This window comes from Zea mays, chromosome 3 (assembly GCF_902167145.1).
Source record: "Zea mays cultivar B73 chromosome 3, Zm-B73-REFERENCE-NAM-5.0, whole genome shotgun sequence".
Lineage (NCBI taxonomy): Eukaryota > Viridiplantae > Streptophyta > Magnoliopsida > Poales > Poaceae > Zea > Zea mays.
Genome location: NC_050098.1, coordinates 218,142,170 through 218,163,468, shown reverse-complemented (window position 1 = coordinate 218,163,468; position 21,299 = coordinate 218,142,170).

The window sequence follows — 21,299 nt, the reverse complement described above, 5'->3', positions numbered from 1 at the left end:
ACGGCGGCCCCCAGCTCTCTTACGGAAGCAGGACGACGTCAGCAGGGACTCGACCGCTCCAACAGCTGTCCCTCCGCCAGGCTCCGCCGCACCTCCGACAGCCACGACATCACGCCAGCAGGGTGCCCAGATCTCTCCGGCTGCCACATTGGCATGTACCTAGGGCGCTAGCTCTCCCTCCGCTAGACACGTAGCACTCTGCTACACCCCCCATTGTACACCTGGATCCTCTCCTTACGACTATAAAAGGGAGGACCAGGGCCTTCTCAGAGAAGGTTGGCCGCGCGGGACCGAGGACGGGACAGGCGCTCTCTTGGGGCCGCTCGCTTCCCTCACCCGCGTGGACGCTTGTAACCCCCCTACTGCAAGCGCACCTGACCTGGGCGCGGGACGAACACGAAGGCCGCGGGACTTCCACCTCTCTCACACTCGACTCCGGCCACCTCGCCTCTCCCCCCTTCGCGCTCGCCCACGCGCTCGACCCATCTGGGCTGGGGCACGCAGCACACTCACTCGTCGGCTTAGGGACCCCCCTGTCTCGAAACGCCGACAGTTGGCGCGCCAGGTAGGGGCCTGCTGCGTGCTGACGAACAGCTCCCCGTCAAGCTCCAGATGGGCAGTCTCCAGCAACCTCTCCGGCCCAGGACGGTGCTTCGTTTCGGGACTCTTGAGTTCATGTCCTTCGACGGCAGCTACGACATGGTACTTCTTCCACCGCCGCGCGACTACGACAATGGCGGCCAACAGCCCGCCCGCCGGCGGCGGAATCGACGACGTCTTCCCCGCGTGGTGGAAGAGCAACATTCGGGCTCGCTCCGTTCTCTCCCCCGCCAACGGAGGAGGAGGCGGGGCCGTCAAGGCCAGGCGGGAGGCCACGCTTCGTCGGCCGTCGAGCGAATCGACGCCCCCGACGCCCCGACGGAAGGCACGCCGGACGTCGACCTCGCGTTCAAGACGGAGGCAAGCGCCGTCCCCCCGCGGCACGCTGACCCCGAGCAAGAAGACGACGCCGGCGCGCTCGCGGAAAGCCTGCAGGACGTCGCCCTCGAACCAGAGATGACGGTGCAACCAGTCCCCGATGTGACTACATCGCTCCTCGTCGACCAAAAGGTACCGACTAACTCCCATCTTGCGTCATTTCGACTCGGCCTCAACCCGCCAAACGACCTCGTTTTGGCGGGCGCTCTCATTGAGGCGAGTGCAACCCCACTGAGGTTCCGTATGCGGTCGCCTTGGGACCGACTGACGGACGTCTCGACCTACGGGCCCTCTGGGTCCGAGGAAGATGACGATCCCAGCATAGGTTGGGATTTCTCCGGACTTGGCAACCCCAGTGCCGTGCGGGACTTCATGACCGCATGTGACTACTGCCTATCCGACTGTTCCGATGGAAGCCGCAGCCTTGGCGACGAGAGCTGCGGCCCAAGCCGCGAATGTTTCCACATCGAGCTAGGGGATCCCTCCGAAGGCAACCATCTTGGCATGCCGGAGGACGGTGATCTCCCTAGGCCGGTGCCTCGCGCCGACATCCCACGGGAGCTAGCTGTGGTCCCCGCTCCGGCGGGGGGTTACGACCCACAACTCGAGCAAGTCCGCGAGGCGCAGGCCAGGCTCAACGAGGGAACAGGAGCGCTTGAGCCGATCCGTCGGGACGTCGGACATGCATGGGTGGGCCAGCCCCTGGCCGGAGAAATACGTCATCTGCCCCAAGGTCTCCAGCACCGCGTCGCCAACGATGTCAGGATCAGGCCGCCGCCCGCATCCAGTGGGGTAGGTCAGAACCTGGCAACCGCAACAATGCTCATCCGCGCGATGCCGGAGCCGTCAACCACCGAGGGTCGGCGAATCCAGGGAGAACTCAAGAATCTCCTGGAAGGCGCTGCGGCCCGGCGGGCCGAGAGCACTGCATCCCGAAGGCAAGGATATCCCTCGGAACCTCATGCCGCGACTTCCCGATTCATGCGGGAAGCCTCGTTCTACACCGGGCGCACGCGCAACACCGCGCCTGCGGCCCCGGGCCACCTCGGCAACGAGCACCATCGACGCGACCGTCGGGCTCACCTCGACGAAAGGGTGCGCCGAGGCTACCACCCCAGGCGTGGGGGGCGCTACGACAGCGGGGAGGATCGGAGTCCCTCGCCCGAACCACCCGGTCCGCAGGCCTTCAGTCGGGCCATCCGACGGGCGCCATTCCCGACCCGGTTCCGACCCCCGACTACTATCACGAAGTACTCGGGGGAAACGAGACCGGAACTGTGGCTCGCGGACTACCGCCTTGCCTGCCAACTGGGTGGAACGGACGACGACAACCTCATCATCTGTAACCTCCCCCTGTTCCTCTCCGACACTGCTCGCGCCTGGTTGGAGCACCTGCCTCCGGGGCAGATCTCCAATTGGGACGACTTGGTCCAAGCCTTCGCTGGCAATTTCCAGGGCACATACGTGCGCCCCGGGAACTCCTGGGACCTTCGAAGCTGCCGGCAACAGCCGGGGGAGTCGCTCCGGGACTACATCCGGCGATTCTCGAAGCAGCGCACCGAGCTGCCCAACATCACCGACTCGGATGTCATCGGCGCGTTCCTCGCCGGCACCACTTGCCGCGACCTGGTGAGCAAGCTGGGTCGCAAAACCCCCACCAGGGCGAGCAAGCTGATGGACATCGCCACCAAGTTCGCCTCTGGCCAGGAGGCGGTCGAGGCTATCTTCCGAAAGGACAAGCAGCCCCAGGGCCGCCCATCGGAAGAAGCTCCCGAGGCGTCTGCTCCGCGCGGCGCCAAGAATAAAGGCAAGAAGAAGTCGCAATCGAAACGCGACGCCGCTGACGCGGACCTTGTCGCCGCCGCCGAGTATAAGAACCCTCGGAAGCCCCCCGGAGGTGTAAACCTCTTCGACAAGACGCTCAAGGAGCCGTGCCCCTACCATCAGGGGCCCGTCAAGCACACCCTCGAGGAGTGCGTTATGCTTCGACGTCACTTCCACAGGGCCGGGCCACCCGCCGAGGGTGGCAGGGCCCGCGACGACGACAAGAACGAAGATCACCCAGCAGGAGAGTTCCCCGAGGTCCGCGACTGCTTCATGATCTATGGAGGGCATGCGGCGAATACCTCGGCTCGGCACCGCAAGCAAGAGCGCCGGGAGGTCTGCTCGGTGAAGGTGGCGGCGCCAGTCTACCTAGACTGGTCCGACAAGCCCATCACTTTCGACCAGGCCGATCACCCCGACCATGTGCCGAGCCCGGGGAAATACCCGCTCGTCGTCGACCCCGTTGTCGGCGATGTCAGGCTCACCAAGGTCCTGATGGATGGGGGCAGCTGCCTCAACATCATTTACGCCGAGACCCTCAAGCTCCTGCGCGTCGATCTGTCCTCCGTCCGAGCAGGCGCTGCGCCCTTCCACGGGATCATCCCTGGGAAGCGCGTCCAGCCCCTCGGGCGACTCGACCTCCCCGTCTGCTTCGGGACACCCTCCAACTTCCGAAGGGAGACCCTGACGTTCGAAGTGGTCGGGTTCCGAGGAACCTACCACGCCGTGCTAGGGAGGCCATGCTACGCGAAGTTCATGGCCGTCCCCAACTACACCTACTTGAAGCTCAAGATGCCGGGCCCCAACGGGGTCATCACCGTCGGCCCCACGTACAAACACGCGTTCGAATGCGACGTGGAGTGCGTGGAGTACGCCGAGGCCCTCGCCGAGTCCGAGGCCCTCATCGCCGACCTGGAGAACCTCTCCAAGGAGGTGCCAGACGTGAAGCGCCATGCCGGCAACTTCGAGCCAGCGGAGACGGTCAAGGCCGTCCCCCTCGACCCCAGTGGCGACACCACCAAGCAGGTCCGGATCGGTTCCGGGCTCGACCCCAAATAGGAAGCAGTGCTCGTCGACTTTCTCCGCGCAAACGCCGACGTCTTTGCGTGGAGTCCCTCGGACATGCCCGGCATACCGAGGGATGTCGCCGAGCACTCGCTGGATATTCGGGCCGGAGCCCGACCCGTCAGGCAGCCTCTGCGCCGATTCGACGAGGAGAAGCGCAGAGTGATTGGCGAAGAGATCCACAAGCTAATGGCAGCGGGGTTCATCAAAGAGGTATTCCATCCCGAATGGCTTGCCAACCCTGTGCTTGTGAGGAAGAAAGGGGGGAAATGGCGGATGTGTGTAGACTACACTGGTCTCAACAAAGCATGTCCGAAGGTTCCCTACCCTCTCCCTCGCATCGACCAAATCGTGGATTCCACCGCTGGGTGCGAAACCCTGTCCTTCCTCGATGCCTACTCAGGGTATCACCAGATCCGGATGAAAGAGTCCGACCAGCTCGCGACTTCTTTCATCACGCCGTTCGGCATGTACTGCTATGTCACCATGCCGTTCGGTTTGAGGAATGCGGGCGCGACGTACCAGCGGTGCATGAACCAGGTGTTCGGCGAACACATCGGTCGCACAGTCGAGGCCTACGTCGATGACATCGTAGTCAAGACGCGGAAGGCTTCCGACCTCCTCTCCGACCTTGAAGTGACATTCCGGTGTCTCAAGGCGAAAGGAGTCAAGCTTAACCCTGAGAAGTGTGTCTTCGGGGTGCCCCGAGGCATGCTCCTAGGGTTCATCGTCTCCGAGCGAGGCATCGAAGCCAACCCGGAGAAGATTGCGGCCATCACCAGCATGGGACCCATCAAGGACTTAAAAGGGGTACAGAGGGTCATGGGATGCCTCGCGGCCCTGAGCCGCTTCATCTCACGCCTCGGCGAAAGAGGTCTACCTCTGTACCGCCTCTTAAGGAAGGCCGAGTGTTTCGCTTGGACCCCTGAGGCCGAGGAAGCCCTCGGCAACCTGAAGGCGCTCCTTACGAAGGCGCCTGTCTTGGTGCCCCCGGCGGACGGAGAAGCCCTCTTGGTCTACGTCGCCGCGACCACTCAGGTGGTTAGCGCCGCGATTGTGGTCGAAAGGCAAGAGGAAGGGCATGCGTTGCCCGTTCAGAGGCCGGTCTACTTCATCAGCGAAGTGCTGTCCGAGACTAAGATCCGCTACCCACAAGTTCAAAAGCTGCTGTATGCTGTGATCCTGACAAGGCGGAAGCTGCGACACTACTTCGAGTCTCATCCGGTGACTGTGGTGTCATCCTTCCCCCTGGGGGAGATCATCCAGTGCCGAGAGGCCTCGGGCAGGATCGCGAAGTGGGCGGTGTTGGAGACTTGTTCTCAAATGCTATGAATTAAGAACAAGGCAACATAAAATGTTAAATGATACTGTCCTTCGTCCGTGAAGCATTATTCCTTTGAGGATAATGGGTCTTGGACGAAGGTTGATGAGAGTATTATTACGAAGTTGAACCTTCGTAATAAACTTTCAATAAACATTGTAAGATAATGCAAAATGAAAGGTATAAAATGGTTGAATGAATCACAAATGCATTATATTATATTCACTTAATATATTGAATCATTAAATACAATGATACCTATGCCTTGACAAAGGTTGAATTCCGAGAGATGCGATTGCAAATACCAGAATGCGTGAACAGTAACGGAATACTGTTCACTATTTATAGGCACAGGACACAGCCTGTGAGGAATTACAAGTATGCCCCTTATAAAAACTTACAACATTGACTCAGACATTTATGGACTAAAAGGTCATTCTATCTTTAAGTCGGTTTGTAATGCCGAAGCTTTACGAAGAGGAACCTTCGGCTATATTATACAAACAGCTTCATCCGAGGACCACTTCTTTCTATAAGACCTTCGGCGACGAAGCATAGACCCAACAGTAGCCCCTTTCGCGGTGCTAGATCGTTTTTCGTAACGAGCTTGATCCGTGAAAAAAGTTTCTTAGGCTTCGGAGCGCCGAAGGTCTCAAAAACACCTTCCCTGAGCTCGTTGTCGAGAAACGATTCAATCTCCCTGCGCGTAGCGGCCCCACCTTGCAGAGTTACTGTTCGGTCACTGCGGTCCACCGTACAGCGAGTGCGAGCGGGTGCCCGCCTGGTGTAAAACTTCTGGCGCTTCGCCTTCTTTCCTGCAGCACTATATAAACAGACGAGTAGGTGTGAAGTTACCACAGCATTTACTGCTATTTGCACTGTTTTGCTGCCAAAATTTTTAACCGTCGCCGAAGCTTGTTTGTCGGAATCGAACGAAGCTCCATCTTGAAGCCTGCTTCGGAGGAAAAAAGTATTAAAGTTTCACAAGTTCATAGTTAAATGGCCAGAGTCCGTTCTACCGCCAGGGTTGAGCGTGAGGGGGACGAAACGGAAGCTTCGGAGACTGTCCCTATCTCCGAAGCCATGCAACGATCCGGGCTAGTGACTTCGGAAAAGATTCCTATTGATGATGCAGAACAAGCAATCGCTGAAGCAGAAGGAGAAGATGCTGAGGAAACTGACCCCGAAGATGATTATCACCTTGCCACGCCAAGCAAACCCATCCATTTGGACTTCGGGAAATCTACTGTTTCGAAGGCTGATCTGTCCAAGATGGTAAAGTCAGGCTATTTTACTGAAAATCAAAAGAAGCTATTACGCTTCGGGGGAGAAGAGACTACCCCAAAGCCGGAAAAAGATGAAATTGTTATTTTTAAGAGCTTCCTAAAGGCTGGATTAAGATTCCCCCTTCATGGGATTATTGCAGAGATATTGAAGAATTTCGGAATCTATTTTCACCAGCTAACCCCTAACGCTATCGTTAGGCTTAGTGTTTATATCTGGGCACTCCGAAGCCAGGCGGTGGAACCGTTTGCGGACAGCTTTTGCCGAGTTCACGAACTGCACTATCAGACAAAGGCTAGAAAGGATGGATTACATGACAATTTTGGTTGCTATAATTTTGCTTATCGGAAAACTACGAAGTATCCTGTGATCAGCTACCGAAGCAAATGGGCAGCAGGGTGGAAATCGGAATGGTTCTATGTCAAGGTTGATGACGATAAGGAAAAGCTTGTGCAAAGTCCACTTGCACTAATCTTCGGAGAAACCCGCCCCCAGTGCCACATGTTACCAGAGGGTCCAACTCAAAAAGCAATGTATGAATTCAAAATAATTGCAGAGCATATCAGTACAAGGGACCTGGTCCAGGAATTTTTGGCTTTCAAGGTTTTTCCTAGTGTAAAAGAGTGGGAAATGCCGAAGCTGAAGGGGGAGAAGAAAAAAGGTGAACTTGTACGTTTACCTTACTACTTCAAATTTAAGAAATACTTTAAAACTCCTTGCCAAGAGTGGCTGGATACGATTGAAGTGATGTGCAATGAGATACTTGGCAATTATTCCAAAAAAGAAGATCAATTGATGACCGCAGCCTTCGGCACCCGTCCGAAACGAAGGCTAAATCGAGTATTGGACGCCTTGGGTTTCGAATACCCAGACTACGAAAATCTGAACAAAGGTGCCGGAGGCCAAAAAAGGAAAAGGGTAACTGAAGCCTTAGATGAAGGTGAAAAAGAGCCAATAAAGAAGAAAATTCCGAAGAAAAGGAAAGCTTCTTCTCCGAAGCAACAAATATCCGAAGCAGAAGAAACCCCCGGATCACCTTCTGCTGCTGTTGTTGAGGAAATTCTGAAGGTAATGACTGAATCCTTACCTGCGAAGCTAAGTCCACTGGGCCCTCAACTGACAAAGTTTTTTCAGAAGGACAAGGAGCCCGAGAAATCGAGGAAAACGATCAAGGCAAAGAAACAAAGAATCATTACCGTGACAGAGGTAATTGACAAAACGCCGCCAAGAGCTTCGGCCCAAAAAACACGAACGACTGCAGAGGGGGCAGATATTGAAATTGCACCTTCGGAGGCCGCAGCTGCCGAAGCTGCCTCAGCTGAAGATTTGAATTTGGAGAGCACAATTGAACATATTGACCAAATACTGCTAGACATGGCTGCAGAAGAAGCTACCACTGCTGCCGAAGAGGCCGTGACCGCAGCGTCAAAGAAAGGAAAAGAAATTGCTGATGAAGCTTTAAAAAACGAAGCCTTCGTGTTCCAAAACTTAGTTGGAGAACATCTATCAAAAACTGAAATAGAAGAGCTTAAAGAGTATGCCAAATCCTGTGGATACAAACCTGGAGCACTCCTCTTCGGAGGCGTTGATGATGAGAAATTAGAGTGTATTCGAGACCAAACAGGGGCCAAAGTTATCAGTACTCTGTCCAAGAGTATTGGATTCCCGAAGCTAGAAACAGACATCAGCCGCTACCGACGACAACATGTCGTTGGTAGTTTATTTTACTCCAACTTCAAGGTGAATAACTTGTCCCTTAACTTTTATTTCTTCTAATAAAAACATGTCTGACGAAGGTTGTGTTCGTGTAGAGTATGCTGTTGAGCAAAGCCTTGCAAATGCAGCAAGATCTTGAAGATAAAAAGCATGAAGTTATAATTGGAAATTTGGAAAACAAAATAAAGGAGCAATCAGATGCTTTCGAGAAAAAGAACTTTGAGCTCCACGCAACCGAAGGTTTATTGGCGGAAGCTGAAGCAAAAATATCAGAACTGAACACGAAGCTTCTCCGCCAGTCTGAGCAGTTCGAACGAGAAAAACAAGATCTTAATGCAAAGCTTGAAGCCGAAGCTCAGCAAAATTCAGATTTGAGAAAACTGCTGACAAGTCTTCAAGAAAAATGCTTGGAATTTAGCAACAAATGCATTCAACGATTAAGAAAGATTTTTTACTCAGTTGGAGCCAGCAGTGAAAAATTCACCCCCTCAGCTGAAGATCTTCCGAAAACCTTCGAACATATTGAGGGGGAGATTGACGAGCTCGACGAAGTCATAGCTGGGCATGGTGACTTCTGTGCCTGGGTGGCTTCTCGAGGGACTGCTGCAGCCTTCCTGATTGCTGGCTGTGATCATGGGAAGATTGTCAATAGGCCAAATTTCACTTTATCACCATCAATCCTGGATGACATCCCTGATCTCGCCCGAAGTATCTCGAATCGATTTATAAAAATGATATGGACAAAAGGTGGTCGAGAGAAGGCTGGAGACGAAGCTCGTAGCCACCTTGATCCAGTAAGAAACCATACCTTGTGCTTACCTTTTCCTGTAAACTTGATTTTGACTTCCAACGACCTTATTCATGTAGGATGACGAAGCCGAAGCTGATGATCAAAAATAACGCCGAAGCCGAAGCTCCTTGGAGATTTAGATAGTAGTCTATAGACAGTACTTAAAAAACTTTTGAGATAACTTTTGTAAATGTAACCAAAACTTGTCTTTGATGAAATCTGTTCATACCTTGTTATATATCCTTATCCTTCCATTGATGTATAAGAAATGCTTTGATGTGGACGAAATTTTCTTTTGAGCCGAAGGCGAAAAAACACCTTCCCTTCTTTTCGTACGCAGCGAAGCATAGAAAACAACATTTTCCTTTCTTCTTTGTGTACGAAGCTCTTTTTTCCCTTTCTTTTTCTCTTTTTGCCGAAGCAACCATTTATGCGATGAAGATGATTATCCTACATATGCCTAGATGAATGTTTATGAATGCAAATGCTATGATGTAATGTGATGTGCAAATGAATGGCCAAACACGTATCCGAAGCCATATTCATAGCCATTATTTTCTTAAAAACAATCACACCTCAGCTCTGCATTCCCTTAGGAACGACTTTGGAGCTTCTTCGCCTTTACTTTTGGCGGAATCAGCGTTGACTTTTCGCTGTAAGCTCTGCGTTCCCTTAGGAACGTCTTTGGAGCTTCTTCGCCTTTACTTTTGGCGGAATCAGCGTTGACTTTTCGCTGTAAGCTCTGCATTCCCTTAGGAACGTCTTTGGAGCTTCTTCGTTTTTACTTTTTGGCACTCGATGGTGCGCTCTCAGCTTTTACATTTACAATCTTTGGGGGATTTTGCTCTTATAAGACTAAAAAAAGGAAATTACATATGCTGGCCCCATTAAAAACCTTTCTCCCCCTTTGGAAAGGAAAAGGGTGCCATGAAAGAAAAAATAAAAAATATGAAAAATTACATCGAATTATACATAATATCGCCGAAGCTCATCCGCATTCCAAGACCTAGGAATGTCATTGCCGTCCATATCTTTCAATCTGTATGAACCGGGTCTTGACGAAGATGCTACTAAGAAAGGCCCGTCCCATTTCAACTGCAATTTGCCCACTGTTTCCGGGTTGGCCACCCTCCGAAGCACCAAGTGCCCTGGCTCAATATTTTTTAGCCGAACCTTTCTATCCCGCCATTTGACTGTTTCAGCTTGATATTTATTGATATTCTCCACGGCTTGCAGTCTGATCCCTTCTAAAGCATCTTTTTCTATAGAATAAGCAGCTTCGGAATCTGATTCTGCCGAAGCTACTATCCTTATTGATCCGGTTTTAGCTTCCTCTGGAGTTATTGCTTCGTCACCGAATAACAACTTGAATGGTGTGAAGCCTGTAGACCTTGATGTTGTCGTGTTGTGGCTCCACACCACTTTGGTTAACTGATCTGGCCATTTTCCTCTGGGTTGATTGAAGATTAACTTCATTATTCCTGTCATTATAATGCCGTTGGCTCTTTCAACGAGTCCATTTGACTCCGGGTGCCTAACTGATGCAAAATGGATCTTCGTACCAATTTGGTCACAGAAATCCCTGAAAGCTTCGGAGTCAAACTGTGTCCCATTGTCCACAGTGATGGCCTTTGGCACCCCGAAACGACAAACAATATTCTACCAGAAAAACTTTTGGACGGTGGCCGAAGTTATTGTGGCTAAAGGCTTCGCCTCAATCCATTTAGAAAAATATTCCACAGCTACTACAACATATCTCAGGTTCCCTTGGGCCGGTGGTAACGGACCTAACAAGTCAAGGCCCCACCTTTGCAATGGCCAAGTGGGTTGTATGAGCTGTGTTAAGGACGAAGGTTGTTTTTGATCTCTTGCACATTTCTGACAACCTTCGCACTTTTGAACCAATTCTGCTGCATCCGAAGCTGCCTTCGGCCAATAAAACCCTTGACGGAAAATTTTTCCAAGTAACGGCCTAGATCCGATGTGAGATCCACACAGGCCTGCATGTATTTCTTTCATTAACTCTATACCTTCGGTTCTGGATAAACATTTGAGCAGCGGAGCACAAACTCCATGTTTGTACAACTCCCCTTCTATCATGACATATGGACGAGCTCTTGCCTCTATTCTCTTGTTATAAGCTTCGTCATCTGAAAGGAATTTACCCTGAAGGTAAGAGATGATCTCAGTTCTCCAATCTTCGCTAAAAACAGGAGATATGTTAAGGACTGCTCTTTCAAGAAGTTCCACCGAAGGTGCTTTTATTGTTTCGAAGAACACATCCGAAGGTAGAGGCAGCCCCTGTGCTGCTGACTTAGCTAACAAATCAGCATGCTCATTTTGTCCTCGAGGGATATTTTTGACAGAAAACCCTTCGAAGGAAGCTTCGACTCTTCGAACCATATCCAGATATTTTTCAAGCTTCGGATCCTTAGCCTTGCAACTCTTGTCAATATGACCCGAAACAACCTGGGAATCAGTTTTAAGTATGGCCCTTCTGATTCCCATTGCTTTTAACTTCCGAAGACCTAGAATCAATGCTTCGTACTCAGCAATGTTATTTGTGCAATTAAAATCAAGCTTTGCCGCATAACAAGTTTTGACTTTGGAAGGTGAAACCAACACAGCAGCCGCTCCTGCTCCGAAGGTTCCCCAGGATCCATCACAAAACACTGTCCAGGCTTCGTTGTCTTTATTCGTTTCCTCCTCCTGAGCCCCTGGCGTCCAATCAGCAATAAAGTCTGCCAGCGCCTGTGACTGAATCGAAGATCTATGAACATATTCAATACAAAATTCATTGAGCTCTGCAGCCCATTTTCCAATCCTTCCAGTAGCTTCTCGGTTCCTCATAATATCCTTCAGAGGTTGTGATGAAGGAACAATTATGTTGTAAGCTTGGAAATAGTGCCGAAGCTTCCTGGAGGCCATCAAGACAGCATACAATACCTTCTCCAACTCTGTATAATTTTTCTTTGATAAACTAAGAACCTCGGAAACAAAATATATTGGGGCCTGCCTTTTGACTTGACCATCAAGCTTCTCCTGGACAAGCGCTGCACTTACCGCTGAGTGCGAAGCTGCCACATATAATAATAAAGGAGCCCCTGGCATTGGTGGAGTCAGTGTTGTTAGATCTATTAAATACTGTTTTAGCTCTTCAAAAGCCTTCTGCTGAATTGGTCCCCATTGAAAGACTTCTGCTGACTTCAGCACTTCGAAGAATGGTAAGTTTCTCTCTGCTGATCTGGATATGAATCTATTGAGAGATGCCAATCTTCCTGTCAATCTTTGAGCCCCTTTTTTGTAGTTGGTGGCTCCATCCGAAGTATAGCTTCAATTTTACTTGGATTAGCTTCAATCCCCTTTGTTGAAACCAAGCATCCAAGAAATTTCCCCTTCTTCACTCCGAAGACGCATTTTTCTGGATTTAACTTTAAGCCAGCTTGCCTGAAACTGGCGAAGGTCTCCTGCAGATCAGCAATATGATTCTCCTGCTTCGTGCTTTTGACAATGATGTCATCAACATAAGTTAGCACATTTCTGCCTATTTGAGATTGGAGAACCTTCACAGTCATTCGGCTGAAACTCCCTCCAGCGTTTTTGAGCCCCTCAGGCATCCGAAGATAACAATATGTGCCACTTGGAGTTATGAAGCTAGTCTTCGGCTCATCTTCCTTCTTCATCCAAATTTGATGATAGCCTGAATAACAGTCTAACAGACTCATGAGCTCTGAAGAAGCTGCTGCATCAACTAAAGAATCTATCCTTGGTAGTGGGAATTCATCCTTCGGGCAAGCCTTGTTAAGATCTGTAAAATCGATGCACATTCGCCACTTGCCATTGGCCTTTTTTACCATAACAGTGTTAGCTAGCCATTCTGGGTACTTCACTTCTCTGATAACTCCTGCACTAAGGAGTCTTTTGACTTCGTTGCGAGCACCTTCGGCCTTATCATCTGACATTTTCCGAAGCCTTTGCTTTCTGGGTCTGAAGGATGGATCGACATTGAGCGAGTGCTCGATAACATCTCTATTAACTCCGCAGAGATCATTGGCTGACCATGCAAAAACATCCTTGTTATTGAACAAAAACCTTATCAAGGTTTTCTCCTGCTCTTCGGATAACTGAGAGCCTAACAGCACCTTCTGCTCTGCTATGTCCTCACATAAGAGCATAGGCTTCGGCTGATCTGCTGAAGCTGCTTTCTCCCTTCTGAATTTGTACTGTTCACAAGCTTCAGCTCCATCTATGTTATGGATTGCTTTTGAGTCAGTCCAATTGCCTTCGGCCCTTCTTGCAGCTTCCTGACTTCCATGGATAGCAATGGGTCCCTGATCCGAAGGTATCTTCATGCAAAGATAGGCAGGATGAAGGATTGCTTCGAAGGCATTGAGAGTACCACGACCAATAATTGCATTGTAAGGGTATTCCATGTCAACAATGTCAAACACAACTTGCTCAGTTCTAGTGTTGTTGATGAACCCGAAGGTCACTGACATGGTGATCTTGCCCAGTGCTACAATCTGTCTTCCTCCGAAGCCACAGAGAGGATGTGTAGCATCATGAATCTTATCTTCTGGCTCTTGCATTTGTCTGAAGGCCTTAGCAAATATGATGTCAGCTGCACTACCTGTATCAACCAAGACATTGTGGACCAGAAATCCTTTGATAACACAAGAGATAACCATGGCATCATTGTGTGGGTAATCTTTGAGCTGAAGGTCCTCTTGGGAGAAGGTAATAGGAATGTGAGACCATCTTGACTTGATGAAGGGTCCTTGCACCCCAACATGTTGTACCCTTCTCTGTGCTTCCTTCTTCTGTTTCTTGTTAGCTGGCTCTGAGGACGAGCCACCTGTGATCGGGAGCACCAGCTTCGGGTCCGAAGCAGCTCCAGCTTGGTCGTTGAACGAAGCCATCAGCTCAAAAAGTGGAAGTGAGTTCACCGGAGGTGGGCGCCAATGTTGGAGACTTGTTCTCAAATGCTATGAATTAAGAACAAGGCAACATAAAATGTTAAATGATACTGTCCTTCGTCCGTGAAGCATTATTCCTTTGAGGATAATGGGTCTTGGACGAAGGTTGATGAGAGTATTATTACGAAGTTGAACCTTCGTAATAAACTTTCAATAAACATTGTAAGATAATGCAAAATGAAAGGTATAAAATGGTTGAATGAATCACAAATGCATTATATTATATTCACTTAATATATTGAATCATTAAATACAATGATACCTATGCCTTGACAAAGGTTGAATTCCGAGAGATGCGATTGCAAATACCAGAATGCGTGAACAGTAACGGAATACTGTTCACTATTTATAGGCACAGGACACAGCCTGTGAGGAATTACAAGTATGCCCCTTATGAAAACTTACAACATTGACTCAGACATTTATGGACTAAAAGGTCATTCTATCTTTAAGTCGGTTTGTAATGCCGAAGCTTTACGAAGAGGAACCTTCGGCTATATTATACAAACAGCTTCATCCGAGGACCACTTCTTTCTATAAGACCTTCGGCGACGAAGCATAGACCCAACAGGCGGTGGAAATCATGGGCGAAACGATCTCGTTCGCCCTTCGGAAGGCCATCAAGTCCCAAGTGTTGGCGGATTTCGTGGCCGAATGGGTCGACACCCAACTGCCAACGACTCCGATCCAACCGGAGCTCTGGACCATGTTTTTCGACGGGTCGCTGATGAAGACGGGGGCCGGCGCGGGCCTGCTCTTCATCTCGCCCCTCGGAAAGCACTTGCGCTACGTGCTGCGCCTCCACTTCCCGGCGTCCAACAATGTGTCCGAGTACGAAGCTCTGGTCAACGGATTGCGGATCGCCATCGAGCTAGGGGTCAGACGCCTCGACGCCCGCGGTGATTCGCAGCTCGTCATCGACCAAGTCATGAAGAACTCCCACTGCCGCGACCCGAAGATGGAGGCCTACTGCGACGAGGTTCGGCGCCTGGAAGACAAGTTCTTCGGGCTCGAGCTCAACCACATCGCTCGACGCTACAACGAAACCGCAGACGAGCTGGCTAAGATAGCCTCGGGGCGAACGACAGTCCCCCCGGACGTCTTCTCCCGGAATCTGCATCAACCCTCCGTCAAGCTCGACGACACGCCCGAGCCCGAGGTACCCTCGGCTCAGCCCGAGGTACCCTCGGCTCAGCCCGAGGCACCCTCGGCCCAGCCCAAGGTACCCTCGGCCCCCGAGGGCGGGGCACTGAACGTCGAGGAAGGGCAGAGCGGGGCCACACCAGATCAAGATTGGCAGGCCCCGTACCTGCAATATCTCCGTCGAGGAGAGCTACCCCTCGACCAAGTCGAGGCTCGGCGGGTAGCGCGACGCGCCAAGTCATTCGTCTTGCTGGGCGACGAAGAGGAGCTCTACCATCGCAGCCCCTCGGGCATCCTCCAGCGATGCATCTCCATCGCCGAAGGTCGGGAACTGCTGCAAGAAGTACACTCGGGGGCTTGCGGCCACCACGCAGCGCCCCGAGCCCTTGTCGGAAATGCTTTCCGGCAAGGCTTCTACTGGCCAACGGCGGTGGCTGACGCCACTAGAATTGTCCGCACCTGCGAAGGGTGCCAATTCTATGCGAAGCGGACGCACCTGCCCGCTCAGGCTCTGCAGACGATACCCATCACCTGGCCCTTCGCTGTATGGGGTTTGGACCTCGTCGGTCCCTTGCAGAAGGCGCCCGGGGGCTACACGCACCTGCTGGTCGCCATCGACAAATTCTCCAAGTGGATCGAGGTCCGACCTCTGAACAGCATCAGGTCCGAGCAGGCGGTGGCATTCTTCACCAACATCATCCATCGCTTCGGGGTCCCGAACTCCATCATCACCGACAACGGCACCCAGTTCACCGGCAAAAAATTCTTGGATTTTTGCGAGGATCACCATATCCGGGTGGACTGGGCCGCCGTGGCTCATCCCATGTCGAATGGGCAAGTAGAGCGTGCCAACGGCATGATTCTACAAGGGCTCAAGCCTCGGATCTACAACGACCTCAACAAGTTCGGCAAGCGATGGATGAAGGAACTCCCCTCGGTGGTCTGGAGCCTAAGGACGACGCCGAGTCGTGCCACGGGCTTCACGCCGTTTTTCCTGGTCTACGGGGCTGAAGCTATCTTGCCCACTGACCTGGAATACGGCTCCCCGAGGGCGAGGGCCTACACCGAACAAAGCAACCAAGCTAGCCGAGAGGAATCGCTGGACCAGCTGGAGGAAGCTCGGGACAGGGCCTTACTACACTCGGCGTGGTACCAACAGTCCCTGCGACGCTACCACGCCCGAGGGATCCGGTCCCGAGAACTCCAGGTGGGCGACCTGGTGCTTCGGCTGCGGCAAGACGCCCGAGGGAGGCACAAGCTCACGCCCCCCTGGGAAGGGCCATTCGTCATCGCCAAAGTTCTGAAGCCCGGAACATACAAGCTGGCCAACAATCAAGGCGAGATCTACGGCAACGCTTGGAACATCAAACAGCTACGTCGCTTCTACCCTTAAGATGTTTTCAAGTTGTTCATATACCTCGCACCTACGCAAAGTTTAGTCGTCAAGGAAGGGTCGGCCTAGCCTCGGCAAAGCCCGACCCTCCCTCGGGGGCTAAAAGGGGGAAGACCCCCTCTGCGTCGAATTTTTCCTCGAAAAAGGATCTCTTTTTAGCAGGATTTCTTTCGTGCTTCTTGACTACTTCGGAAAGCGGATCCTGGAAACGACGAGGTACACGTAAGCAGCCAAGGCTGACCGAGCCGAGGGACTCCTACGCCTCCGGGATACGGATACCTCACTCATCACCTTCTGCGATAAGTAACTTGCGCTCGGATAAAGCGACTCCGTGGACCGAACGAGTCATCACGTTCGGAAGCTCTCCTGCCGAAGCAGTCCTTCAAGCTTTCTCGACTAAGTCGGGGACAGGGCCTCATGGATGGGTGAAAGTACGCGTAAGCGGCAAGGCCGACCGAGCCGAGGGATTCCCACGCCTCTGGGATACGGATACCTCACTCGTCCCTTCCGCGAAAAGCAACTCTCGCTCACACAAACATCCCTGTTACCGACAGAGTCCAGATGCTCGAAACAAGAGGAAAAAAGACGCAGCTTCGCAAGCGCGGCGAGGGTGTGTTCTTCTGGCCTCGGCGGCCGCAGAAAACACACGCTACAAGATGATCTGATCCTGTAGGCTCGGGTCTTCACGCTGAAGGGAGCCGTGGCACCCTCGGCATCGACGACGTCTTCAGCAAAGCCTGACCCAGCCTCGGGCGGCGCCGCGGTCCAGGGACTCCTCCGGGAATCCGGCCCGAGCAGGCGGCTCGACCGGTTACCCCTGGGGCTCCGGTCAATCGGCTTCCAAGGGCGCCAGCCCGACCCGAGGCCTCGACTGATCGACTTTGGCGTCGGCTCCGCTGACGGACAACACGGCTAGGCTCCGGCCAACCAGGTTCCCATTCTCGAGCCAACTTCGCCTTTGTTCATACTGATATGGCTACCCCTGGCCTCGGTCCACCGAAGGGCGGCCGAGGGGTCTCTTTAACTAAGCTAGAGGAGCCCCAGACAACAAGGCCGAACGGGCCGAGGGATTCCTACGCCTCCGGGATACGGATACCTCACCCGTCACCTTGACACGGGGCAACTCATGCTTGGTAAAGCGGTTCAGATAATCAACAGGCGAGACTTAATGCTCGAAAATGAGGAAAAAACACGGCTCCGTGCCGAAATTACATGCATGTTCAGGCCCCGACAGCCGCAATGAACAAAAAACATTGGCATTCGAAGTGCCATTACGAACGGAACTCCGGTTCCCCCCTCCGCGGGTACGAACGACCCCACTCCATGGGGAAGGCCTGCGGAGCCACAGAAGACCGACGGCCGGCTTGCCGCCGCCCATCCAGACTACGGCGACAGTGGGCCGGCGCTGCTGCGATCCTGCCCTCGCCCTCGCCGACGCTCGAGGGGCGAGGACAAGCGCGCCAGCGCGGTGGCCCGGGGCGCGGGTGGTGGCAGTGATCCCGTCGGTGACGAGGACTTCTCGAGCCGCCTCCGCCTCGGCGCCGATGGCAGGGGACACCAGCCCCCCGGTAGATCCCCACTCAAATCCTCCCAGACGAGTGGGGCGCCGGCCTCTGCGCAAGAGCGCCGTCCCGGTGCAAAAGCAGGACCACCCCAGAACACGAACGCCGCCCTAACGGCGCGCGGAATCGTGGGTGGTCCTCCCGTGCACACGATGCGGCGGTCACCCTCCGGCAGGAGGGGCCGCCGGAAGCCCGGCCGACGACTCCGACACGCTGGAGGTGACGACGCCCGCCGTCGATCAGCCCCACGTTGTCTAAGTCCGCGCCGTCCGCAGGGCCAGCGAGCGCCTCCACCCCCAAACGCCGCAGGAAAGGGCGACCCGCGGACCCGCGCGGAAGGTAGAGCGCCGGCTCAGCGTGGCTCCCACCCCAGCGGGGATGATGAACATCCTTGAAGCTGAGGGTGGGACCAAGATCGCAGCCCGGTTTGCTCTTCCCCACCCAGAAACCGGCGGTCACCATCCTGGGTGATCGTCGGCATGGGGGTACGGCCGGGCCGGCTGATGAAAATCCTTGAAGCCGAACGATGGCTGAGAGGTACCAACTCCCATGGAGTTGCGTTCCTCCAACGAGGAGGCGGAAAGGCGGCGGATACCCCCCATCCGGGGGCTTGGAAGATGGGAAGACACGACGCTTAAGGGAGGAAGAAGACATGGTTGCCTTCCGAAAGGAGTCTCCCTCCTTTTAAAGGCAACTCTCCCTACGTGCGCCCCCAGGCGCCGCGGGCTGAGTCTTCTCCAACACGCTCCAAGGCCCTCCCCTGCGACTCGGGGGCTGGGTCCCGCATGTCATGCAAGCCGGCTCAGGGCAGAAGAAGCCAAACCGCCGGGCGTGGTGCGCACGACCGTCCAGCGGTTACAAGCGACCCCCCATTTTCGCCCGGACCAACGGACAGAAGGGGCGGGCAGCCATGCAGGCGGCATGCAACCGCGCCAGGTGGACGCGCTTCTCCGACTTCTGACACGCCAGCTTGGGAACCCAGGCCCACGCGTCGAGCAACCGGCGCGCCAGTTGCAGCATGCAAGCAACTGCACCGCCACTTGTGCCGCCATCGCGCCTCTTCGGTTGCGAAGCCTATGCCGCGACTCGAGGCGACCCAGCAGCGCCAGACTGGCGCGTCGGTCAAAGCGACCGAAAGTGGGCCGGCAGTAATAGCGGTGGCAGGCGGGCGGGCGCAGCGGTCACGTCGTCAGCCAGGCTCACGTCCCGTCCCGGGACAGCAAGAGAGCCTCCTCTCAAGACGTGGAAGTGGTGCACCCGTGACCCGTTCCTCGAACGGATCGCACGCGCGCAACGGCCGCCCCGCCAACCACTCGCCCCGTCGCATTAACTCCGTGGCGGGACACGCGGCGCCTCTGGCAGGAGGAGCGCGCGACGCTTCACCTTCGCAATAATAACCGCGTCAGAAAAGGTACGCCACGTCGTCCGATTTCGTATCCTTTTCCGTTTTCCTCTTTCTCTATCTCTTGCAACAGGGACCGGGAAAGGGGGATACCCCGAAAGGGATCCTTCTCCGCGAAGGAACCGGGCTCCGAGCCCCCCATTACTGATCAGGGGTTCGAAGGCTGGCCCTCCGAAGGGTTCAACAGTCGCCTCAGATCGCGTGGGCCCGACACCCACTACTGGTCAGGGGTTCGAAGGCCAGCCCCCCGAAGGGTTCCATGGCCGCCTCAGGCTACTCGGGCTCCGCGCCCATTACTGATCAGGGGTTCGAAGGCTGGCCCCCGAAGGGTTCACAGTCGCCTCAGACACCGAGCGAGGGATGACCAGGGGTACGTTCGATACATAACCGAGGCTCGGGCTGCGCTCCCGAGGTACCCTAGGACATTTCCGAGACCAGCGGGAACGATCTTGTAACGGAATCCCATCGGAGGGAGGCATCGAGCCCTCGGACCCCGTCGCCAGGGGACCAGGTCCGGCAAATCACCCGCAGGTACTTTTGGGCGTGCCTCTGGGCCCCTAGCCGACCCCCAACGAACGGGGCACGGACGTCCACTCGGATTACCCGCTTGCAGCTCACCGGAGACACCATGTTCGGTGCCCATCGAGGGTAACATGGCGCACTCCCCCCCTCCTCCTTGCGGAAAGGCGACGTAGGGGCGTATGTAAAAAGTCGAGTCTGTCCCTGATCGTCCTCTCGCCCTGTGCAGAGGCTCGGGGGCTGCTCTCGCAAAAGCCGGCTCCGGCCAAATCGTTGACGGCGTCAACATACCAGCCCGAGAGCTTGGGCCCCGACCGTGCACCCGGGCTACGGCCAGTTCGCATGAGGGAACGACCAGACCAGCCGAAGCATTACGCAAGGTATTAAGACCTCGAAGGAGTGTAACCACTCCTCCGAGGCCTCGGGGGCTACACCCGGCGGGCGCGCTCGCGCGCACCCACCGGAACAAAATGCTACCGAGAAAGGCTGGTCCCCTTGCAAAAAAGTGCGACGAAAGCCTCCAAGCGAGTGCTAACACTCCCTTCGAGGCTCGGGGGCTACTGTCGGGGACCATAATTAGGGGTACCCTCAAGACGCCTAATTCTCAGCTGGTAACCCCCATCAGCATAAAGCTGCAAAGGCCTGATGGGTACGATTAAGTCAGGGATCAGTCCACACGAGTGACTCGATCACGCTTCACCCGAGCCTAGCCTCGGCCAAGGGCAGCCGACCTCGAGAGACTTCCGTCTCGCCCGAGGCCCCCTTTTTATGGCGGACACATCACCGGCTCGCCCGAGGCCTTGGCTTCGCTCAGAAGCAACCTTGACTAAATCGCCACACCGACTGACCAAACTGCAGGGGCATTTAACGCAAAGGTGGCCTGACACCTTTATCCTGACACGCGCCCCCGGCAGAGCCGAAGTGACCGCCGTCACTCCACCGCTCCACTGGCCAGTCTGACAGAAGGACAGCGCCGCCTGCGCCACTCCGACTGCAGTGCCACTCGACAGAGTGAGTCTGACAGGCAGTCAGGCCTTGCCAAAGGCGCCACGGCGAACTCCGCTCCGCCCGACCCCAGGGCTCGGACTCGGGCTAAGACCCGGAAGACGGCGAACTCCGCTCCGCCCGACCCCAGGGCTCGGACTCGGGCTAAGACCCGGAAGACGGCGAACTCCGCTCCGCCCGACCCCAGGGCTCGGACTCGGGCTAAGACCCGGAAGACGGCGAACTCCGCTCCGCCCGACCCCAGGGCTCGGACTCGGGCTAAGACCCGGAAGACGACGAAACTCCGCTTCGCCCGACCCCAGGGCTCGGACTCCGCCCTGG